Source organism: Pinus tabuliformis, chromosome 6, assembly GCF_031772625.1.
Source record: "Pinus tabuliformis cultivar Carrire ecotype Pingquan chromosome 6, CPIR1, whole genome shotgun sequence".
Classification (NCBI taxonomy): Eukaryota; Viridiplantae; Streptophyta; class Pinopsida; order Pinales; family Pinaceae; genus Pinus; species Pinus tabuliformis.
Genome location: NC_142292.1, coordinates 877188361 through 877215932, shown reverse-complemented (window position 1 = coordinate 877215932; position 27572 = coordinate 877188361). Strand labels below are relative to the sequence as shown.

The 27572-nt window shown below is 34.5% G+C and overlaps 1 pseudogene; it reads left to right on the top strand.

The window, feature by feature from the left end:
• The window catches only part of LOC149261676 (uncharacterized), a 57468-nt pseudogene extending 34140 nt beyond the window's left edge, over positions 1-23328 (top strand).
• Positions 23329-27572: the final 4244 nt, after the last annotated feature.

Genomic DNA, 27572 nt, shown 5'->3' with positions numbered 1-27572 from the left:
AATAAGAATGAATTATTTGGGATTTAACTAAAATGTCTAGTCACGGGATAATAGAAACAAGAGAGGATGGGGCAAAAAAATAACCACTCAAAAGGAAAAATGTTGAGATCAAAAAAGAAATTATGGAAGTGGGGAAGATTCATATGAAACTTATCCAAAACCAAGAAAAGTTCGCAAAAAGTCGAGTTTCAAGTGGAGTTTAGAAAAATAAAACGTCCTACCTTTGATAGGGAAAAGGAGGAGGATGCAGAAGCATGCCTTCTCAACATGACCAAGTATTTCCATGTTTATGAATATGAGAGTAATTTGAAGGCCAAATTGAATATTTATCAAATACAAGGGAAGAATATAATCTGGTGGGAGGAGATCAAAAGCATGCATACATTTGAAGAAAATAGAATTTCATGCGAGGATTTCCAAAAAAAATTCAAGTCTGGATACCTGAATGAACGATATTATGATGATCGAGCAATGGAGTTTCATGAATTAATAACACATCAATCAACTATGGACGAGTTTGTGGCTAAATTTACAAATTTGTTGCGGTATGTACCTTATATTAGGGAAGAGAAAGCCAAGGTGCAGAGACTTTTGTGACTTCCTACTAGTCTCTTATAAGTAAAGGATTGAGTTTGAAAATCCTAAAGAAATGGATGAGTCAGTAAGAAAAGCAAGATTGTGTTATCAACAATTTAAAAATAGAGGAGAAGGCTCAAAACCTTGGCAAAGTAAGGACATAAACAAATCTGCAATGGGGACAAAAAGGAAAAAACATACATACCTTAAAAATATTGGAAGGTATCATCAGTAGAAGAAATTTAGAAAAGAGAATTCAACCCAACCATTACAATATCAAATAGGGTCCAAGCCCATGGAATTGAAAAATAGAAAGATAGGTGGAACCAAAGAAAGAGAACTTTTGAAGTGTTGGGTGTTTGGGCAACCTCATTTGTTGAGCGATTACCCGCATAACTTAAGGTCTATTCAAAACATCTAGGCTATCCATGAGGTAATAACCGTGAATCGTATTGCAAGGAACATTCCAAGGATAAGTGCATCGAAGGGGGGCAGACAATATGAGAACCAATCCACTATGATTGAGATTGAAGGTACCATTTTGAACCAATCCATGTCCGTCTTAATGTATATAGGGGCTAGCTCAAGTTACATTAGTCCTCAAAGTAAGGAAAAATGTAAGCTAAAAACTAAAAGATTTAAAAACATGTGGTTGGCACAGCTAGCTACTGGCACTAGAATGGAAGTTTGTTACTCAAGCAAGACAATGTCCCATAGATTTAAACAACTGCTGCATAGAAGTAAATTTAAATGTAATTCCATTAGGGTCATATTATGTGTTAACATGCATGGATTGGCTGGAAAAGGATGGGGCCGTAACAAACTATTTATAGAAAACATTCAACTGTGTAAATCAAGAGGCACAAAAACAGTTGATAAGGGGCATACCAATTTCTTTTTAGTTAGACACATCTCAGACTTACAACTGAAAAAGAGTGCCAGAAAATGGTGTCAGTTATTTGAGGCACATGTTGAACGAAATGAACAAGAAGCAAGAAATAGATGAATTCCATGTTTACCTCCCCACAGAGACATAAATTTATCCATCAGTCTAGTGTCAGAAGAAACCCCGGTGTTTATAGTGGGTTATCTAATGAGTATTATAGAATTACTAGAATTGAAGATGGGGTTACAAGAACTAATCGATTAAGGCTATATTAGACACAACTTCTCACCATGGGTGGCTCATGTGTTATTTATGAAGCAGAAGGATGACACATTCAGAGTGTGTATAGATTACTAACAATTAAATAAATTGACCATTGAAAACAAATACTCGTTGCCCCATAATGACGATATGTTTGATCAGGAAAGAGGGGAAACAATATTCTCAAAATTTATTTAAGGATCAGGTATCATCAATTGAGAATAAAGGTTGAAGACATTCATAAGACAACTTTTTGAACTAGATTTGGCCACTACAAATTTGTAGTGTTTCTGTTTGGTCTCACAAATGCACCGACAACCTTTATGTGCTTAATAGATAGTGGGCTTAGTAATTACCTTGAAAAATTCATGCTAGTATTTATGATGACACTTTTTTGTATTCCAAAAATGAAGAAGAGAATAAAGAACATTTGAGTGTAGTGCTACAAACGTTAAAAGAACATAAATTATATGCTAAGTTTAGAAAATGTGAGTTTTACAAGGACAAAATATAATATTTTGGGCCATGTCATTTCAAAGGATGGACTGTACGTTGTCCTAGAGAAGGTTAGGGCCATTTTGAACTCGACCATAACTGGGGATGTGTCATACATCTGATCGTTCATGGGAATTACATGATACTACAAATTATTTTTTGAAGGGTTCTCTAGATTGGCCTAACATATCAATTATTTACGAAAGAAAGGAACAAAATTTGTGTGGACAACGAAGTGCTAGGAAATGTTTGATAAATTAAACCATTTGTTACAACTAGCACCTATTCCAAAAATTGCAGATCCGGAAAAAGGGTTTGTTTTATGTATTGGTGCTTGTTTAGAAGGTTTCGGAGGGGTCTTGATGCAACAAAATTCAATAGTGGCACATGAGTCTAGGAAACTAAAGCCACATGAAGAGAGCTATGCATCATATGATTTAGAAGTATTTTTTGTAATACACACTTTAAAAATGTTGATACACTACCTACTTGGAAAAAAATTCACCTTGGTGACATATCCTACTAGCTTAAAATATTTTTTCAACCAACCATATATTACTGTTAGACAAGCTAGGTGGATGAATTTTCCTAGTGAATTTGAATTTGATATGAAACACATTAAATGTAAAGAATATAAATTGGTGGATGCTTTATGTAGGCATGCATATTCCCTAATAGAAATATATTATAGCAGTGTTAGTGCAAATTTTATGGAGCAGATCATAAATTCAAATATATTAATCGAGGGTTTCATAAACCCTCTATCGAGCAAGCTACGTCATTAATAAGGGCTTGATCGAGTGCTATCATTCAACTGAGCCTTTTTATAAAAAAAGATGAATCCCATAATCTATATTTTAGAATCAATAAAGGTTTATATTTATGTTTTTACCACATTTTAAAATTCTAAATTTTATTATAATTTTTGTTATCATTCATGTAGAAACCTTAGCAAATTGAATATTAATATTAAAAAAATATTATTATTATTATTATTAAATTATCAAATATGATATTAATATAAAAAATTAATATTCATATATTTTAATGTTAATATTAAATTTAATAATTTTGGATAAATATAATATTATTAAGTTTAATATAATATAAAAATTGTTATATTATAATATATACTACCATGACCACATTAATAAATATGGTTGATATACACCACAGGCATCAACAAAAGAGTCATTAACATAAAAAGAGTCATACAAGCTCACTTAATATGTTAATTTTATTTAACCTAATTTTTTTATAAATCTAACATAAAAAATATATAATATTTTTAAAATCCCGATGTAATCATAACCTAAAGCTACCTAAATAAATAATACCCAAACACTTTCAATTGGAAAACATGAAGCGATCTATGTATCTCTGATCGAGGTAGCTGGAACATTAATATTGTGGAAACTTTTAGATAATATTTCCATGGAAAATTATCTTTTTCCCTCTAGGTGGATGCACAAAACACATTTGAATCATGAATTTTAAAATATTATTATATAAAAAAAATGAATTTTTGTATGACATCAAAACAAAAAAAATATTTAAACATGATATTTTAATTGTCAAAGTATTTTAAATTTTTGAAATATAAAGGAGAGTGAGTGGGAGAGAAGCATAAAAGAGAGATAGGGGGACACAAATATGGACAGAGGGAGAGGAGGAGAGAGTCTCCAAGAAAGAGAGGGTGCTCAAGAGATGGAGTTGGAGGAAAAGATAGGGAAGGAAGAAGTTCAAGACATATAGATAGAGAAAGGAGGAGAGAGAGAGAGAGAGAGAGAGAGAGAGGAGTAACAAGGGAGAGATAGAGAGAGACTGTGTATGTTTGGGTGTGAGATAGAAAGAAAATGAAGGAGAGATGGAGAGAAGGGGGAGAGAATGAGAAGAGGTAGGTAGATATTAAAAAGAGTTGGAGGATGAAGCTAGATAAAGACATAGATAAATAGATAGATAGATAGAGAGTGACAGAGTCATGAGGGGAAGAGACAAAGGGAGGTGGGAGAGAAAGGAAGAGAGAGAGTACTTGAGAGGGAGGGAGAGAGAGATGGAGTTGGAGGGGGAGAGAGAGAGAGGTAAGAATAAATACATATAGATAAATAAAGGTGGATAGAGAGAGAGAGAGGGAGTGACAAGGGATATAGAAAGATTGGGAGAGAGGAGTGTACGAGTGAAGGGAGATATAAGTGGAGATAGAGTGAGAGAAGGGAAAGAGAGAAAGAGATGGAGAGGGAGAGGGAGCGAGACATAGATAGATATGGAGAAACAATGTGTATGTCTGCAGAGTGATGTAGAGAGATGAAGAAGGAGAGACAAAGTGAGATAGATATAGATGGAAGGGGGAGAGAGGGAAGAAGAGAGATAGAGGGATGGAGGGGGAGATAGATATATATATGAAGAGAGATAGGATGTGTGTCTTGGGGGGTGAGATAGAGAGAAAAAGAAGGAGAGATGGAAGGAGATATCAATATAGATGGAGGGGGAGAGAAATGAAAGAACATTTCTTTCACTAGATACATTGATTCTAGTTTATAGATGTCGATTTCTAATCTTATTTGATTTGTTGCATTAGATGCATTGATTTCTGTGGAGATGTTGATTTCTAATTCTATTTCATTGCTTACATTAGATGCATTGATTTCATTAAAGATGTTAATTTTTGACCTTGTTTGATTGAGCTTGCATTAGATGCATTGATTCCAGTGTAGATGTTGATTTCTAATACTACTTGATTTATAACACTAGATGCATTGATTTGAGCATAGATGTTCATTTTAAATCCTATTTGATTACTTGACCATTTGATGCATGTATTTAAGTGTAGACGCTGATTTTTAATCTTATTTGATTATTTTCATTGGATGCTTTGATTTTAGTGTAGATGTTGGTTCCTCATCCCATTTGGTTGCTTGCATTAGATGCATTGATTTCAATGAAGATGTGTATTTCTAATTTGATGTAACTAGATATATGGTGTACCATAATTTAAAGGTAATTAATTGAACATTGTGAATTTTTTTAGTGTAAGGACAAAAAAATGATTGATGACATGCATTATGACTAAGATTTTGAAGAAAACATCAGACAAACTAAAATAAAATAAAATAAATTATTTTTAACATTTACATCTCCACATCTCTTAAAATTCAATAGAATTTATTTCAATCATATTTGAGTTTTTAAAATTTGAGTAAAACTTATTTCAGTCATAAGGAATTGATTGAAATATTTGGATAACTACTTGTAAGTTTAGGAAAGTTGAAAAAATTATATGAAATTATAGAAATGTTGCCATATATTATTTTTTGACCTATATATTAAATTTCAATACGATTGAATTATATCATGTTATGACTAAGCTCTTGTAGATAATCTCAAAATAAATAATGTTGAATAATACCTAGTTTTGTTTACATGAAATCTTTTAAAATTGAATAAAACTTATTTCAATCCTATTTGTGTTTTTTAATTGAACCTTGAGATAAGAAATCGATTGAAATACTTAAAAAAATTTACCATGCAATGGTATATCCGTGGGTATATATATCTATATTTTATTATAATATGGATGAATTTACAATTCAACCAATTTATTTTCAAAATTGAATTGTAATAACATACATGTTGATTGCACTAAAAGACACTTTCTACAAGAAAATATGAAGCATGATTGTAATTATTTGCATGTTCAATATTAAATTGATACATGATATATTTTGGTTCATTTTAAGTATCAAAGTGACTTGGATTTTTGGCTTAGGGGCTCCCCACCTAGGTTCAGAGTTAGTTGCACCAACCAACAAATCACTGCACTACTGTCCCTTTTGGCAATAACCCACATAGCGTAGGCTATAGTCTCACCCGAAGCAATATGGGGGGATTCAAGAACCAATTTTTTGCATCCAGAGATGAGTGCGATGTCTTTTAGCGCCTCAGATCTGGCTTCACATAGATCAATAAGACCTTAGGGCTCGATACTGCAACTCTACGGAAACAACCTTCAAACCTTCACGAAGGTCTACAGTCAGCCTTTGCTGACCCTTAATGGTTTATTTATCCACATTCGCACACTAGATAACAATACTTAATTAGTGTTCATGAAGATCTACTTAAGTTATTTAGTAAACATAACAGAATTCATCACAGTCTTCGCAAAAGTACTTAACATGCATTGTGTACATTTATTAAGACTTATTCAAGAGAATTGCGCATCATTAGATCAATATTTCATAAACACAATATTCATCCATAACATATATCGTAAACATAAGAAAAAAAAGATAAACAAATATAGACAAGATTTCTTTGGTAACATTCTTTATTTATCTTCAATTCAGCTTTACAGACTCGAAACTACCCCGCGCACTCAGTTGCAGGGGTCTGCGCTCTCAGCTATAGACTCTACCTATGCCTCTGGGAACTTAGCTGCAAAGCCTTTCTTCTCATGTTTGAAACACTTCTTTACACTATCACTTTCCTCTTATTGACCCATTACATCCCATAGATATCCCTTAGACTCTCTAAGGCACACCTATTTATAGCCTTTTTCATACAATCCCATGGTCTGCGAAGCATGGTTGGATCTCAAAGCCGACTCAACTTTACATAAACAAGGGTCTAAAACCCCTTTGTCTCCTAATCATATACGCACTCTGAATCCACAAATTTCGAGGACTTTATATTACTTACAAAAAATACATCAAAACTTGGGTTATTTTAACGCCAAAACTGACCCAAGGGACCCCATCCCAATAGGCCCCCAATAAAAAGATCATGACTCACCCTCGAGTCACTCAGCTAGTGTTGTAATCTTATTTTGAAGGTTTTCTAGCTCTACCTAGATCATGACAACTTTAGCAACGCTCTGAGTGGTTGCCTGCTTTACCTCCTCAAATAACTTCTCTGTAGTTGGTCCTTCTGCAGCTAACCTTATTGTCTGTTGCGTCTGCTATGAGCCCTTTAGCTTATCCTCAATAGTGGTTGTGACCTAATAAACCTTCTCTAACCAAGGTTGTATCCTGGACTTAAGCAAGGCCTCCTTCTTTTGTCCGACCTCTACCTATGCGAGGAGCTACTTCCCCTCCTATAATTTGGCTAGGTGCGGCGCTGGTGCACTAGAGCATGTGGTTTCCCTAACTTCATCATATTTTTGTTGCAGCTCCCTTATCCCCTATTCAATGTATGTAGGTTCCGATCCTCCTGCAGATTTGTAACTAACTCCATGGCTTGCTCAAATAATGTCATGCAGTGTGTAACTATGGCATGTAGAGTGGCCATTGCTTCCTTGATCATGGCTCTGCGCTTCTCTGGGACCTCTGGCGGAGTCATGGGCTGCAACTTCAATTGTAGCTCGGTGATCTTCATGTTGAGTTCAAATTGAACTCAGCTAACCTCAGCTTTGGCTTCGTGCACACGAGCAACTAATTTTCTAATCGTTGCTTCTAGTTGTGCGTCCTTGGGGATATCAATCTCAGGCAACGTCCTGCATGCCTCTTTGACTGCTGACTCTAGTTGTGAACTATGTGCCTGGATCGTCTCCTTCTCCTACAGAACCTACATCTTTTCAGCGAAGAGCTACTCATTATTGACTTTGATTTGGCTGACAACAATTAGTGTTCGTTGTTCCCTGATGCCAAGCTCTTCCACGACTCCGTGTAGTAATGCATGCAATGACTCTAGTGATATTGGGGCAAGGTTCAAGCCCATATTTGGGGCCTTGTCAAGGAGGGAGCATTGCTCCTTGGTGTTAGCATTGATTGAACCTATAGGCAAGGGGATGTATCACACATCCTGCAGCCATGGAACCATATCTGTAGCTATACTTTTACCCCGTGCCAAACTGCCTTGTGCATCACTTTCCTTCACAACATCTTCTTAGATCTTGGTCGCTTGGAGCTACAACTCTCAGAGATCCTTTTGTACTCCTCCGAAATTCTACATGTACTATTGTTCAAACTGTTGTAATACTTCTGTTGTGGTATCCCTAAATTTGTCATCAATCTCATCAAGGTCACTTTTTGTGAGCACAATGGGATCAACCTATGTTTTCTAGTCTTTCTACTTTTTCCTTGATCTAGCTTACTTCTCCAGTTCATGCCTTTTTATAATGAAGCGGGTGCGCTGCCCTTCCTTGCCTCTGCCACCTTGTCCTCTAAGCTCTTCTATTTCTGTTTCTAGCGTACGTGACTTGTCATCTTTTTGGGTCATCCACTACTCCTGTTCCACCTTCTCCTTGGCATCATGTTCCTTCTCAACAGGAGCCTTCTCTGCATCATCCTTCTTTTTCTGCGTGGCTAGGTTCTGCACAGCCTTCTTAGTTGCCTCCTTCCTTTTCTTTGCGGTACCACTCTTGGTACCCGTGCTTGGCCTAATAGCTATATCTGAAGGGGCATGCCACTCTTTTGGCCGTCACACTACTACATCCTACACATCTGTCTCCATTAAAAAATATGGCAAGTCATGCCACTTTTGCGCTGGATCTGTCTCAGCCTGGATATACACCGATGTGGAAGTCATCCTTGAAGGTTGCATAGGCTAATGACTGCATGTACAAGGTTGGGGGTCTTGACATGTGTAGCGCAGGCTGTATTCTCACCTGACGCAGTATGGGGGGATGCAAGAACCAAGTTTCTGCATCTAGAGATGAGTGTGATGTCTCTTAGTGCCTCACATCTGCCTTTGCATAAATCGATAAGCCCTTAGGCCTTGATATAGAAAATCTACTGAAATATCCTTCAGACCTTCGTGAAGGTCTACAATCAACCTTTGTGTATGCTTAACAATTGATTTATCCACTTAGGTGCATTAGAGAACAATCGTAAATTAGCGTTCATGCACATCTACTTAAGTTATTTAGTAAAGATAACATAATTCATCAGAGTCTTCATGAAAGTACTTAACATGCCTTGCATACATTTATTAAGACTTATTCAAGAGATTCACGCATCATTAGATCAATATTTCATAAATATAGTATTCATCCACAACATATATCATAAACAAAAACAAACAGAGATATTCAGATATACACATGATTTCTTCAGTAACTTTCTTTATTTATCTTCAATTTAGCTTTACAAACTCAAAACTACCATGCGCACTCAGCTGCAGGGGTTTGTGCACTCAGCTGCAAACTCTACTTAGGCCTATGCACACTCAGCAATAGAGCCTTTCTTCTCCTCTCTGACCCACTTCTTTGTGCTATCACTTTCCTCTTATTGACCCATTACATCGCATAGACATCCCTTAGACTCTCTAAGACACACCTATTTATAGCCTTTTTCATACAATCACATGGTCTACGGAGCATGGGTGGATCCCAAAACTGACTCAACTTTACATAAACAAGGGGCTAAAACCCCTTTTACTCCTAATCATCTACACACTCTGCATCCACAAATTGTGGAGACTTTACATTACTTAGAAAAAATACATCAAAACTTGCATTATTTTAACCCAAAAATTGACCTAGGGAACCCCATCCATACAAGCCCCCAACACAAAGATCGTGACTCATCGTCGAGTCACTTGGTTGGCGCTGCAATCTTGCTGCAAAGTTCTTCTAGCTCTACCTAAATCACGAAAACTTTAGCAGTGCTCTAAGTGGTTGTCTGCGTGACCTCCTCAACTAACTTCTGTGTAGTTGGTCCTTCTACGACTAACCTTATTGTCTGTTGCAAGCCCTTTAGCTTATCCTAAATAGTGGTTGTGACCTAATAAGCCTCCTCTAACCAAGGTTGTAGCCTAGCCTTAGGCAAGGCCACCTTGTTCTGTGTGGCCTCTACCTGTGCGAGGAGCTACTTCCCCTCCTGTAATTTGGCTAGGTTCTGTGCTTATGCAATGGAGTGTGCAGTTTCCCTAACCTCATCGTATTGTCATTGCAACTCCCTCATTCCCTATTCAACGTCTATAGGTTCGGATCCTCCTGTAGATTTGTTACCAACTCCATGGCCTGCTCAAATAATGTCATGCAGTCTACAACTATGGCATCGAGAGTGGCGACTCCTTCCATGATTATGGCTCTGCCCTACTCCCATACCTCCCGCAGAGTCATGGGCTACAACTTCAATTGTAGCTCGATGATGTTCATGTTCAATTCAAATTTGACTTGGTTAACCTCAGCTTTGGCTTCATGCACACCAACAGCTATTTTTCTAATCTTCGCTTCTGGCTGTGCATCCTCGGGGATATGAAGCTCAGGCACCATCTTGCATGCCTCTTTGACTGCTGACTCTAGTCATGAACTGTACGCCTGGAGCGTCTCCTTCTCCTATAGAACCCGCATCTTTTCAGTGAACAACTACTGATTATTGAATTTTCCTATCGCTCATAAGATTGAGTGCTCATTGTTCCCTGATACGAATCTCTTCCATGACTCCATGTACTAATGCATGCAATGACTCCAATGATATCATGGCAATGTTCAGGCCATATTTGCGACCTTGTCAAGGAGGGTGCGTTATTCCTCAGTGTCAATGAGGACTGAACCTGTAGGCAAGGGGAAGACTTGCACATCCTGTGGCCATGGAACCATCTCTGCATCTGTACTTTTACCCCTCGCCAAACTACGTTGTGCACTTCTTGCCTTCCCAACATCTTCTTGGACCTTGGTCGCTTGGAGCAACAACTCTCAGAGATCCTTTTGTACCCCTCCGAAAGTCTGCATGTACTGTTGTTCAAACTTCTGTAGTACTTCTATTGTGGTGTCCCTAAATTTATCACTGATCTCATCAAGATCGCTTTCTGTGAGCACCATGGGATCAACTTGTGTTTTCTCGGCTTTCTGCTTTTTCCTCAATCCATCTTGCTACTCTAATTCACACCTTTTTAGAGTGGAGGGGGTGTGCTACCCTTCCTCACCTCGGTCGCCTTGGCTTATAAGCTCTTCCATTTCTATTTCTGGTGTAGGCGACTTGTCACCTTTTTGGGTCGCTTGCTACTCTTGTTCTGCCTTCTCCTTGGCAGCGCATTCCTTCTCAACATGCGCCTTCTCTACAACATCCTTATTTCTCTGCGCAGCTAGGTTCTGCGCAACCTTATTAGTTTCCTCCTTCCTTTTCTTCATGGCAAGACTCTCAACACTCATTCTTAGCCCAACACCTAGATTTGAAGAGTCGTGCCACTCTATTGGCCATCGCATTACTACCACTTGCACATCTGTCTCTGTTACCAAATATGGCAAGTCATGCCACTTCTGTGCTGGAAGTTAGCCTTGAAGGTTGTGTAGGATGACACCTGCATGTACAAGGTCCCTACACTACTAGCCCTTTCAGCAACAACCTACATAATGCAGGCTACATTCTCACCCGAATCGGTATGGGGGGATGCAAGAACCAGGTTTCTGCATCCAAAGATGAGTGTGATGTTATTAGCGCCTCAGATCTGCTTTCGCGCATATGGATAAGCCCTTAGGGCTCGGTACTGCAACTCTACTAAAACAACCTTCAGACCTTCATGAAGGTCTATGATCAGCCTTTGTAGACCCTTAATGATTGATTTATCCACATACGTGCATTAGAGAATAATCCTAAATTAGTGTTTGTGTAGATATACTTAATTTATTTAGTAAACATAACATATTTCATCATAGTCTTCGCGAAAGTACTTAACATGAATTGTGTACATTTCTTAAGGCTCATTCAAGACAATCGCGCATCATTAGATCAATACTTCATAAACACAATATTCATCAACAACATATATTGTAAACAAAAGCAAACAAAGATAAATAGATATACACAGTATTTCTTCGGTAACCTTTTTATTTATCTTCAGTTCAGCTTTACAGACTCAAAACTACCCTTCACACTCAACTATAGGGCTTCATGCACTCAGCTGCAGACTCTACCTATGCCTCTGTGAACTCAGTTATAGAGCCTTTATTCTCCTATCTGACCCACTTCTCTATGCTATCACTTTCCTCTTACTAACCCATTACATCCCATAGACATCCCTTAGAGTCTCTAAGACACTCCTAGTTATAGCCTTTTTCATACAATCCCATGGTCCACAGACCATGGGTGGATTTCAGAACTGACTCAACTTTACATAAACAAGGGGCTAAAACTCCTTTGACTCCTAATCATCTACGCACTCTGCATCGACAAATCACAGAGACTTTACATTACTTACAAAAAATACATCAAAACTTTGGTTATTTTAACCCCAAAACTGACCCAGCTGACCCTATCCCAACATGGATCATAACTTTAGATTGCACTTATTGTCTTAGTCTATGAAACTCGAAATCAAAATTGTTATATTCCACTAATAAAAGTTATCTTATATAGATTTTTTTTTAAATTAGAAAAATAATTTTAACACACTTATAAACTTAAAAAATTAATGAGAGTTCATAAACACATTATACAAATCCATAAATTGAAATAGTGAATACTTGTATCAATAAAATATCCATATGATAATATATACAGGTTACATAAACTAAAATAATGTCCATGTACATGCATAAACTGTCAATGTATGAAAATATACAAAGTTTGTATCACATGTGAATCTTCCCTATGAAATGAGCCTGAAAATATACAAATTATCCACTTTAAGTACCACTAGAACTCCTATCTGAGTTCCAACATGCAAAGTAAGTGTCCATAAGCTGGTATTGCACTATAACACATTCATATTCAAACTAATTAGATTAGAATTTGTACAAAATAAACAATATGGAAATAATTAATTTTGAATCACATTTTTAATTACATATACATGAATCCACTAACCTCACTCAAGTCCAAATGCAAATCAAATAGGATGAGGGTCTGATGAATATGAGTTTGGTGCCCCCTTTCCTATGGCTCAATGATTGGGGCCTGCATCGATGGACTCGCATCATTAGTCCCTCTAAACCTAACATCCACTCACGTGTCAACATAATAGCAATATCAATGAAACTTTGCATATGGGCCTATGTACATAATGACAAGGACAAATTATAGTTAGTCTACAAATTAACTAGCATATATCTGTAACTTAGGAATAAAAAAGTTTACTTCAATTGTTAGTCCATGTGGTTGTATATAGTGACTCTCCTCAACATATGATGTAGAGGTGCAGGTGGAGGAGAATCCATGGAAACATGCTTTAGTCAAGGATGGCCTAGTTGATCAACTGTCCCCTCGGATGACCTCATAAGCTCATCCATGTAGTTGGGTTATGTATACATGTTATCGTGAACTTATTACTATAAATGGAATCTAATATGAACTAGAAATTAATATTAATAATTATGCATAATTTGATAATAAAAGTCAAAAGTTTCATATATATATATATACCTAGTCTATGTCACATAAATTGTGCATCCTCCAACTCTCAGGAATGACATCAAAATACATACACGTATATGTCAAAATCCAGTCAACGAGTAAACTCGCGAGAAATTCATCATGATATAAGGGCACTAGCGGGTCCCAAGGAAATGGTGGTGGTGTCCTAATCTCCCCATCTAATTCAACATGTGCACTAACCAATGACGTTTTCATGCCTTCTGCAATATATATATATATATATATATATATATATATATATCATGCACCCTCCAAGTCTGAGGAATGGAATCACAATACATACATGTATATGTCAAAATCTAGTCAACGAGTAAACCCGCGGGAAATGCATTATCATATATGGGCACTGGCGGGTCATGCGGAAATGGTGGTAGTTTCCTAATATCTCCATCTAATGGAACACACACTATCCAATGATGTTTGCATGCTTTCTACAATAGTTTCTCTCCTGTCACCATCAAGCTGCGACAAATCCTCTAGCTTTGTCAATAATACCAAGCTCTGAGATGCTAGTGACAGGAATATTGGAGGTGGTGGTACATTCGTAGGGTCCCTACGAGTCATGTCAAAGACATAGGTACGTCCCCAGTCAGGTCCATAATAATGAGATCCAATATTAGTGTATTCTAACCTCATATGTAACACAAACTCTACATATAAATGATTTGAAAAATAAATGGAGACCTAGTCATGGTGGGGGAATTTGACCAAAGCTCCAATGAATCTATCAAATACAAAAATGGTTTCATAACATTCCTAAAATATTTCAGTGCAATCATACCTCCATGTCTAGTAGGGTGATCTAGATGGATGTCAAACAACTCCCCACGAACATCAATGTTCTTGGTGGCCTCTTTCATGACCTCCCAAGTATATGGGCCTCTAACCTTATGCCTCCTAATCCTCTATATGTACTATAGGATTTGGACCTATGGGCCTGAACTCTAGTAGTTGTTGATAAACCTATTGATGTTATCCAACATCAAAGACAAACTACGACGATTGGATGAGTTGGTAGTGATCTTATGTATATGTTGTGTGATCCATGTATGATGGCTCATAACATCCTCCAATATCATATGAGTTGTAGCATCATCCCATGGAGGAATTTCTGCAACACTTTGATCCTCATCTTCAGCTTGCTAAGTGCCTACAAATCATAAACATAATTAAACATATATAATTAACAAACTAGAAGCATAATAATATATGCATTAAATTCAAACACATCAGTTGAAGAAAATTAAAAAATTAAAGACAAATTCAAGACATATACACATAAAGTTTAAAAATGGTTTAAAATTCAAGGCGTGTACCTAAAATAGGCAAAGAAAGTCCACTAGAGGTAGAATGATCATCAATAGAGATAGGAACACTATCTATGACACTCTAATTGGCGTCGGAGGGATGATCTATGAGTGTAACATGAACTTTCGGTGGCCTACGTGATCTATCATGAGCTCATCCATGTATAACATAACCCCTCAAGCTATGATGGCTTCCAGTTGGGGTGTGTATATGGGATGCCTTATCATATTACATATAATACATATATACTATCAAGAAAAAAAAGTTGACTAAATTATTACATATGATACATAAAGTGAATCCAATAAAATTTTTTGACTTAGAATGAATGTTGAAAAAAAACCATTTCTAAACTTAAGCCGAATAATCTAGCCTGAAGTCCTAAACTTTAGAGTTCATTTTTTGATAATTTATTAACAAAAGTATTGAGTTCCATGTAAACACAATACAAGAAGTGATCAAATCTACTTTCACTCTTTTTACTATGTATAAGTAATGCATTTTAATCATAGCACATGAATATGTAAATATATATGTAAGAAATTGAAATAAATCTATTTGCAAAACTAATAAAATTTCATGCCAACCAGATATTTCAATAGACTTTAAGTTCTTAATGTTTGACATTGACACATGACATGTACTAGGTGCAAGCACATGAACACAATGTTTCTTATACAACACACTACATAATGAAACAATATGATAAAACTTAGAAAAGAGTCTAAATGTTTTTATTCACTAGACCAAATACACTTTTCATGATGGATTTAATGTGTCTATCATTGATGCATTTTTGAAACATAAAATTATATCTATATAGTGTTATATAATTATATATAGTCATATGTTAAATGATATATATATATATATATATATATATATATATATATATATATATATATATCTAAGAGTCTAAATGCTTTTATTCACTAGACCTAATACGCTTTTCATGATGGATTTAATGTGTCTATCATTGATGCATTTTTGAAACATAAAATTATATATATAGTTATATAATTATATATAGTCATATGTTAAATTATATATATATATATATATATATATATATATATATATATACTACATGTTGCAAAGGCAACCTTGTAAGGAACTAGCATAGGTAAGAATAGCATAGATGAGAAAAATTTGATATGTTGTGCCATTTACATAAATAAATTAATGTGTATAACAATATGTAATAAAATAATTTAACTTTAGAAGAAGTTTATAGTTTAGTTTGTATAATATAGATTTCAATATAAGAAAATTAGAATAAATTTATATTGATTATTTGTAAATTATTATAGCTGTGATATTCAATTTTGGTTGAATAGTGACACACAAATTAGTGCCTCTAACAATATGTAATAAATTAATTTAACTTTACAAGAAGTTGATAGTTTAGTTGTTATAATATACCTTTTAATATAAGAAAATTAAAATAAATTTATATTGAGAATTTGTAAATTATTGTAGTTGTGATATTCAATTTTGGTTCAATAGTGACACATTAGTCAAGTGTAGATTTATTTGAATGGTTTGGAGAGACGGAGTGGGGGACTTCAACTAAAACTAATTGGTTCATTTATGGATTTATTTGCATGGTTTGCATAGATGGAGTGGAGGACTTCAACTAAAACTGATTGGATGGTTTGTGGGTTAATTTTGTGTTCAAGGGTTTCCATATTCACTTTAATTTTCATTTCCATAATTCCAATAATAATGAGTTGTAAACCAATCAACTTTATATCTCTAGATGTTGGCATTGTTTGAGATTTTCCACTTCTTTGAAAGCATGTTATATATTTTCCTTAAATAAAGAGTCTTAAGTAAGTGATGCAATCTTTGTGAGATTTTTCTTACCTCTCGAACTATGGGTTTCTTCTCTATCTTCCATCCATTTCTCAAAAACATTATGACCAATGGGTATTCCATCTTTATGATATTTATTTTTTCCCTTACATTTACAATAACAATGAGCAATATCCATAGGCTCGACAAGATTTTTATCCTTTTTGTCATGTTTCTTGGAAGAATCATATTCCTTCTCACAACACTCTTTATATCACTCAAGCTCTTCCATATGACATTGTGCCTCACTTAATGCAATATCTAGCTTAGCAACATTTGAGTTATGCTTGTTTTCAATATTTCATGTTTCTCATAAGGAAATCCATGCATGATCATTCTCCACAGAGTTGGCATCACCAATTCAAAAACACATTTCAAATATCAATTAGTTTGACTAAATTAAATAGATACAAATTTAGAAGATGAAAAACAATGCTACATTAAAATCCTGAATCAAATCTTACACAGTAAGAAAATACAAAAATAGTAAGCTCAAGAGATCACACTAGCAAAAATACAAAATTCATAGTAAAGATTGGTAGTTCATCACATTGCAATATTATTGCATTGAGACAACCTAGGAGATTTATGTTTTAGATTGGGGAGATGATCATCTGAGTGTATGTTTATATATTACCCTCTCCATATTTTCTCTCTTTCACATTCATTCTATTATATGAAAGGAAGGAAAGGTGACATAGACAATTCTTCATTGCTTGCAGGAAGTGACTTTATAAAGCCTTCTATTTTATGAAAGGAAGCCAAGGTGACATAAACAATTCCTTCATAGTCATTCAGATTAAAAAAAAATCATTGTTTGCAAGAAGAGACTATCGCCTAGCCTTGGAAAGTATTTTGCATGAAGAAAGGAAAGTTGTAATCTCTTGACCAACACTAAACCTACAACAACATTTCTGTCAATTAGCCCCATATGGGCACTCGAGAATGGACACCTCTCAATTTATAATTGCATGTTTTTCTATAGAAAGGCACAACATCCTAAATTAGTACCAACGACATAATAATTTCAAAACCTTTTATATCAAAAGGAAATGACTATATTAACCTTAAACAAGCTAGTATTACTATGAGCATCAACAGTACTAAAAGGATCATCCAAAAGATAAATATACGAATATTAATATAAAGCATGGGCAAGTTGTATCTGCTGTTTATGGCCACAACTGAGATTGACACCTCTTTCTCCTATTTCAGTCATATCACCAAAAGGGAGATTATCGAAATCTGTGCATCTACCAAATATTCATTCTTGATCTATGTATCTCCTGTTCTGGCCACCACTGTGATATACACCTATTTCTCCTATTTCAGTCAGATCAGCAAAGGGGAGATTCTAGAAATCCGTGCATCCCTCAATATGCATTCTTGATCTATCTCTCGTTTGTTTTCATGATGATGGATCACATACCACGGTGACTCATGTTGTTTTGAACAAAATGAATCCAAAAAGTAACAACATCTCTACAATTAATTGACATGGAAACCTCAAGTCCATTTAAATAGCGTTGAAAATATTCAAGTGAATATAATAAAATTTGTAGATAGGTTTTTAGTTCTTAAAATTTTGTGTACCTTTTAATAATATTGCTAAGAGGCTAACATGAGAACATAAAGGAAGTACACCCTAGTATTTTACGAAAACTATACCCCATCGATAGCCAATACAGTGAATTCCTCTCTTTTAGTTAAAAGATGGTAAGAGACATCAGGAACAGAGATCAAGTCAAATTCGTTTAGAAATAAATCACTAAAAGCTCTAGTTGTAGCCAGCTCAGGCTCATCATGCAATGCAAAAACTCAGCCCTTTGCATTGTTAAATGCTCTCAACTTCACATGAATAATATTGAATATCAGGATCAAACTTTAATGTACAAATGGTAAATCTATATCAATACAAATAAGGCATTTCCTATTGACTAGTTCTAAATTTTAACTATACAACCATGCTTGAGAGAAAATAGGAACATCTACTTCAGAGATTGGGTTTGGAATCCAAAGTAAACCGCATTGCAGACAATGAATTACCTAGAACTCCTGTACCCATAATTTTCTCTCGAGTCTCCAACATTACTGATTACCAAGTCTTGTCCTTGCTCGATAATGGGAGAAAAAAGTAATAAATTAGCCCAAAAATATACTTGTTTTTTCTAATTTATGTCAAAGATTGGAAATAAGAAGAGGTGATCGAATTGTATTTATGCAATGGTCTAAAGGCAACTGTTAGATTTGTTGTTTCTATGTACTATGCCACTTACAACATATATTCTTAATGCTTACCTACTTCATGAAAGTTATTGAAGTAGTTCCACTACAAAAGAAATATATTGAAGGATGCAACCTCAACTCCTTATCCATCACTTTGAAGCCTTTCTGAAATGACTCTTTCAATGTCAAAAATATTTATGGGCACTTCTCCCTCTCTTCCATATCTATTGACTCCCTCCATTCATTGTCCATGATAACTGATAGTGATTCCTCAGAATTCATGCTTCCCACAGTGCTATTATTAGCTTCTTTGATGTCTTCATAATCCTTAATCTTTGCTTCCCATTAACTGTTAAGCGCAAATAATAACAACAACACTAAAATAACAAGGTGGTGGCACAGTGGGAGGCCCCAGTCAACATAGAGCAATCCTTGCTACCAATAATTCCATTACAACAAAGCTAACACGTGGATTTAACCAAGTCACTAAGCTACATACCAAAGAAGAAGGTATATTTGTTGAAGGCATGTAAAAAAGTACATAAAGTTTCATTATCGTCTTTGATCAACCAACACTGATAAGGGGCACTGAAGTGAACCATCAAAAATTATCTCAAACTTGTACAAACTATAAAGGGAAGGACCAAAGGAGATAACACATGTAAGAGAAAAATCAGGAGCTCAGGTCATTAACAAGTATGAGATAGTAAAAAAAAAATGTTCTACTAATAGTCTTCTTATTTTTATATTTTTTCTAGGTCCAGAATGAATCCAAATTAAGGATAGTTAATATGTTGGATGGGTTTAGTTTAAATATTGGATAGAAAAATTATCTATTCAATTGTAACATCATGTGACAAAGATTGTGTAAATTTAGAAAAGTTTGGACACTAGTTTTTATCCATAAGACAATAAATATTTTATATACTTATAAAAAATGTAATTCCCAACCCAACCATATATTGAATTGAAGAATGATCTATCTCATTCCAAAATGTTATCACTGGGATTTTATTGATTGTGTGGAGCCTAAAATACCTTTTGAAATCGTTTTTATTCCCCAGAATAATAAATGTGCTATATGTTAAGTTTTTATCTTTAACAATAATAAATGTCCTATATTTTAATAAAAATAACATGCTTTTTGGTCCAACACATTCCATATATTGGATGGAAGAATCATTTATCTATTTGCAAAATGCTTTCACCAACCTTATACAAATCATCCATAGATCTCAAAACCTCTTGAAATACTTTTTATGACGGATAAAAATAAATATGTGAGATAAAAAAACATCCACCTAATTATAAATACCAAAATTGCATAAATTCTATGAAACAAACACTTTTAAATCTACTATAATTTTCTAGATTTTGTTTAGCTGAAACCCTTTAAAACAATTTGTACTTCAGAATAATAAATATACCAACTCAAACACCATTTAAAACAATTTTTGTCCGTCGCACTAATAAATGCCCCAACTTAAACACTATTAAAAACAATTCTTGTCCCGGACAATAATAAAAGGACTAAACACTATTAAAAACAATTCTTGTCCCGGACAATAATAAAAGGACTATATGTATTAATTATAGGTTATTTGAAGTACTTTCCAAAAGGATGTTGTGTGAATGTCAATGATAAATTCTATTCCAAAAAACCATTTAACATGTAGGAGTGACCCGGAAAAAACACTGTAATCTTTGTATACAAAGGCATGGACGGCTAAAATTCACTAGAATTTGGCTAAACTACCCTAAACTGTGTAACATGTAAAAGCTACAAATCCATGGAAAGGCTAACGAAAATTGTAAAACCATGTTTTTGTATTCCAAACATTGCAATGGAAATGAAGGAATGTAGTAAGCCCTGTTACCATTGTTGTGATATGAAGACAAATAAATTGGTACTACCATGATTATATAATTCAAAATTTTCATGTATTAATGTATTATGGAGTTGTTTTTTCCATAATGTTGCTTTTTTTCAAAATGTGCGCATATATTGTGTGTAATTTTTTTTGTTGTTGTCATTTTTGTATGTAGTAAAGAATTCATGGTGCATTATTAAGACAGATCAACCGATATAGATCCGATAAATTCACATTAACAAAGATGTACTTTAAATCCAAGAAACGTCGACATTTGATAAGATTAAGTAGGTTCAACACTTGTAAGTGGTTTTGGTACTCCAGTTTATTTCATTTTTTTAATCAAATTTTGAAATGTTTATGAACCAACTAGAAACAAGATCGAGTTTGAATATATACTTCGGGGAAATGTAGGGCCAGGACAAACTAGATTATTCTTCTCCTAGTGGAATGAAAAAAGGAGAGGATACCAACATTCCAGCTTCTGTGACCAAATTAACAGTTCATGTACATATGAATCTCAACATTAATTAAAAGAAATTATGAGATGAACACTTATGTATGTTATGCCAAATTATGAAGCCATCGCCTCCTATAATGGCCTTATTTGGGCTTATTTATGAGGGATAGCCATTGGATTTTTGCGTGTACGTAGCAGAAAGAGATATTTGGTAAATTTATTACCAAGATGACAACATTAATGGAACAGTAAATGCCGTCACTTGAATGAGAAGATGATGTGAGGATGTAATCAATTCCTCATAGTGTTGAATCAATGCAACTGCAAATTGCCTGCATCACCTCCCACTCTACCCCTATTTCCATTTTATGAATCCTTTAGCACGACAACAACATGTAATAAATTCCCTATGGGAAATTCATAGAAACTAGTCTATTGGTGAATCACAAGGAAAATGTAAAACCATTGCCTGTTCCCTCAGATTGCTGAGTTATATGGGGTCCCTAGCACTCGCATTGTATATGACATAAACAAATACAATTTTCAATGCTTTGCAAAATGCAAAGGCTACCTTTTTGCACTCTCTATACTCCATGTGACTGAAGCTCAACTCAACACCCTTCCACCTCTACCTCCACGACTCTTTTGTGACACCCTTATGCTTCCTCCTCAGTTTTACACTGCAGTTCCAACGGACACCTTCAAGCCCTTGCAGTATCCTTACCTACTTGCATACCCTATTCACAGAATCCCTATTCGGTTCCCCGATGTTGCATTTTTCTATCAAAATAATTAGTCTCGAAATACAGATCCTCAATTGGATTGAAGGAAACAATGATCTTGCATTGAAGTTGGAGGAAAGCATGGGTTTCATGCCTTAATTGTACTCTAAAAGACACAGTCGATGTTTTAAGGAAATGGATATTGAAATTAGCACTGCGTTCTTGTAGTGTGACGTTGGTCCTGTGTGTTTTGATTTCATGTTTTTTGATAGCATAAACAAATTCAAGCTGATTTCTTACAATCTTCTTACATTCTTTTCATATGTTCCACTTTTTGTAAGTCTTTAACACTAAATACTTTTTTCCAAATTTGAACTCACTTGCAAACAATAGATGTGTGAATTAGTTATATTCAATTCACTTTTATTTATGACTGAGATTTTCAAGTTACTGCTTCGATTATTTTTAGTACATAGTTTAACAGTCCTAAAAAACTAAGCATTTGAATATGTAAGTACAAGGGAGGTCTAGCAATGTGGGAGATGCATCTGATCCCAGCTTGTTAATTCCTTCCCTCAGCATTAACATGATAAAATATGGGAAGGATCAGGAAGCTACTCCCATTGGAGATAAACTGTGTGATATATTCAGTTCACATGAGTTCTCTCATGGGAATTTAGCTGCTAATTCCCCAGTATAGGACTTGTATGGCATTTTGGATTTCTTAGATACTGAAAATCATCAAGAGGCATCCAAATTTATTACTCTCATAGAAGAAGAAAGCAGTACATTTAACAAGAATGGTGATAACTTCGCTGAATTGTCACACCTTCACGAATTACATGTACTTGAGAAAGAATATGACCTAGAACTGAAGACGAACCACAACATTTGAAATTTGTCTTTCTCAGCAAACCCCAGTGGCCATGGTTTCTTGGATACGAACGTACAACAGAGAATAAATTCGACATCACCAAAGGATTCATATTTAGTTTCATCAGATATCAAAGACTCACATAAATTTACAAGCACAGAAGATCATTTAGTGAAAAACTAGGTTTAGTCAGACTCATGCAAATCTCTTTTGCAGAAATCTATGAGTTGTCAATTTCGTTCATGCACTCATCCATCAGATTTCTTAGAGTCCGAAATAGATCAGGGGTTAGAAAAACTAAATCATAAGCACATCAAGGCCTTGGCAACTGCAACTAGCGATGAGGGGGAAGGAGATGGCCAACAATGTCTGACACATATAGTTGTGGAATGAAATAGGAGAAAGAAGATGAATGAGCATTTGGTTGTGTTACGTTATATCATTCTAGGAGTTTATGTGGAAATAGTAATGTCTAAACCGTAACTCTATCCCTAAAGTTACATATATTTAGACTTAGAAATATTATCATAACTTCACTAATTAAGCAGACAAAATCTGGAAACTACCAATCTGTGTTTCCAATTTGCCAAGCACAACCATACGTGAGATGGGCCTTTATGTTCTTGCTAGTTTCTGAAACCTATCATTAATATGAAAGGCTAACAGTTTACTACCTCCTAGTGACATTTTCTAATATCCTTGTAGATATTTCCCACGACAAGATTTATGTGTAGCCAATACCATACTAATATAATCCCCATCGGTATTTATGTCTAGCCTGAGCAAATGCTCATGGATATGAGCCAGCGACTGCAAATTACATTTAACAGTGGCATCGGCGAAAAAGCACATATATTTGGGGCTATTCCCCTCTTTCACAGCCACAACATAAGATTTGATCACCAGCTCGCCTGCCTTCCCATATTTTGTGGAGAGTGGAATAATATCAGATCTCCCCCATAAAACCTCTAACTGGAATTAACATACCTATAATCAAAGTAATGAGCTTACTTTTAAATATCATAAAGTTTTGACCGGAAAGTATTGAGAGCAGTCTCTATGGCATGTAGGATGAATCAGTAAGTGCATGCGAGGCAGGTGGTTATAGATCAACAGTTAAAAATATTGTCAAGCAGCATAAATAAGCAATGAGCTTGCCTGTAAATATCACCATCCTTCCACTGGAGGGTGTCAAGCACATGCAAAGAGTGTCCAAACCAGACGCTGTAGAAGGTATGATGGACATGTAACCGCATGCGAGGTAGGTCATTATAGATGAACAAGTAATGGCATGTGAGGCAGGTCGTTACCATGAACAGTTGAACATAGTGTTAACTTGTGTAAACCAAGAAGTTAGTTGAAATTCCAATCAGTGGATCTAAAGGCGAAAGAAATTTCAATCGTCTAAGAATTGATCCAATGGCAAATTATGCCAAAGTGAAATGAGAGGGGAGTTCTTCCCAAAGCAAAGCCTTATGGCTTAATTAGTTATGTTAAATAATAAGTTATGTCTCGTTAAATAGTTACATAACAATGATATGATATATTTAATATATGTATGCGTGTGAGATGTGATAACTTTATATATAGTTATATTTATAATTACATAGCTATATAATTGTGAAATATATATATATATATATATATATATATATACTAACTTTATATGTTATGTTAAACAACTATAAAACTATGTTATGTTATAGATAATATCTATAGAATTATATTATGTTATAAACAATATATATATAATTATAGTATACCGCTACGTGATGTTATAACTAAGTTATAATTTAGTTATATATATTTAATAAAAAAGATTTTTTTTTTTACTTTCACTGTACAATTTTATTCTACTGAGCAAATCTTCATATGGAAAATCTATTTTATTTTTAAACTCCTCTTTTTGGTCATCTATTATAAAGAATTATTATTATTGGTTTAAATAATTTTTTTATTTTTAAATAACAATAAATTTAAAAATACAGAAATCTAATTGCATTTTTCTTCATTTTTAAATATTAAATGATTTCTAAAAAATAAAAGAATTTCTTATTTTTAGTTATATTTGCACTATTTTAATAATTTATATATATTTTTTATGAAATTAAATTTACTAGTGAAATATTGAGATTCATTATGCTCTCAAATCGAATTGCAATTTTCTTGATTTTTAAATGTTAAATTAAAACTAACATTAATTTGTCTCTGAAAATCAAAATCAATACCAATTTTATAATAATTTCTTATTTTTAGTTATGTTTGCACTATTTTAATGATTTATATATATATTTTAAGAAATTAAAATTAAAGTGAATTAGTTCATTCATTATATGCTTTATTAAAAAAAACAATTAGCATTGGAGGAGAAAAAAATGCTTAATAACTTTAGAGGAGAAACATAAAATATTCTTTGAAACCTCACTCCAACTAAACCTTAAAGCCCTACTTAATTCCATGGCACCCCATGCATTATATATTTCTTGTCCTATTTGAGTCCATAATCACTATGATCCTAGATAATAGAGTCCTCCATGAAATGATAATTATCATCTAATGCATATAAGTGTGCATCATCAAAACCATGTTGCTCTCTAGTGGAAAAAAATGACTGAGAAGAGAATTTATGACAAAAGTAAGAGATGACTCAAAAAGAGAATCTATCACAAAAGTAAGAGATTGATTCCGCGAAAAGAATTATATGCCACAAGTGAAGTGAACACCACTATTATATTATATAGCATGTCATGTTTAACCTAACTATGTGATGTTTAATGTAACTATAGGTACACACCACTATTATATTATATAGTATCTAATGTTTAGCCTAACTATGTGATGTTTAACATAATTATGGGTGCAAATTCAACAAGGTTGGTTTTAGGCATCGAGGAAGTTATTAGACAAGTAGAAATTTTATAAATGTTTTAAAAAAGACAATAATCTAAACTAACTCTATTAAAAACTAGAAATTTTAGGAGAGCGTTTAAGAAAAGACTAGAACCTAAACAATGTGTTTTTAAAATTTGTAGAGATCCCAAATGGCTTGTCTCTTGAGAAATATCAAACTAAATTATTAATAGTCAACAAGAAAATTGATTGCTATAAAACATGCTTGATAGGAATTAATAAAAACGTAATTTATATTATCTTATTATTGAAACCTAAAATATAATACGTTAAACTATGTACTATTTATAAATGATGAGATTATGCAATAGGTGATATAATACATTAAAATTTGTACTATTTTTAAATGATGAGATTATGCAATAGGTGGAAAGTGATATGAGATGAATTATAATGACCTTGTAATGAAGATGTGTGTATGGATTCCTACTACAAAACTCAATGCCTAACTAGTGACTCCTTATGATTCTCAGCAAAAGGTTAGGCTCATGGCTATTACAGATCCATTTGGGCACATCAACCCCAAATTACAGATTAGTACTATTAGGGCTCATCAACCCCTAACTCAGTTGTTACATGCCCTAAAGAAGTAAACCATCAGAATGCCTAACTTCCCAAGAAGTTCCATAACCAAAATCATCCAGAAACTATCTCTAAGAAGATTAGCGTAGGTAGGCCTTCATTAGGGTGCACTGCAATGCAAACCATACACTGATAGGGTGCTATGCAGCGCACTTGGTCCCTCTTTGGCCTGTGCTAGGTGAATTTGAGCGAATTTCCATGAGGGTTTGAAAGATTCCTTATCCATTGGATGCCTCTAGAAGTTTCTCAAACCTATCTACTCCTTTGAGCTCGTATTTGGATGAGGAAGGGAGTTAAGGAACATCAATCCCTTATCCCTTCCTCCATGGAACTAAATTCTATGTTTGGGAGGGCATTCATTATCACCATTTATGGCATAACTTCCTTCATTCACCTATAAAAAGACCACTCATTTAAGTGATCAGGGGCTGGAAATTATTGAATTATAGGGAGATGCTATTAGTATGAGACTTGAGTTGATTTCAAGTATTGTAATGATGTCAAAATGTCTTGCTTGTTATGAGGAGAGGATGGGATTGAACTGGAGGAGTGATGCTGAATCGAGCAATGGGTTGTAACTCTTCCTTTTACTAATAAAGTGTTCAAAGCTTTTTCCATATGCTTGTGTTATTCATTTATGCTTTCATATGTGTATCATGTACTTGATTCCATGCTATGTTTAATCAATAGATCATTATCATATGCTTTGATCAGTTGTTGTCTTTTGTCTATGTGCAGGTACTCTTCAAGCGGATTAAATATGGAGAGGAGCAACAAAGTTGGTCAAGGGAGATAAGGAGCAAGCGAAAGCTATAGGTAGGCTTATTTGCCTTTTATTTAATATATTGGTCATAGGAAAAGTAGAGAATGCTTTGCACTATTGTTCTAGACTTAGCTACTAGTCTAGGGGTTTAAGCGTTTATCTGTAGACACTAAAACTTCCCAAAACAAATTGGTGACTCCACTAGGGAGTGATCATCCATATTAGTAGCCTATCAGCCTCTTAAGACATTTCTACATACTATACTTGTGGTCGTTCATTGAATCTCAGTCTTCTTTCATTGAAAATTGAGCCAAAATTGTGCCAAATTGTCTTCAAAATTTCTTACTGTCACCAACATAGCCTAATGAAGGACATAGTGCGCTACAATGCACTTCTTGCATAGGTACACTGCGCTTTCGTGCATTATCTCTCATTGCTACCCGCACTAATCCCTATAGGGTCAGTTTCCCAT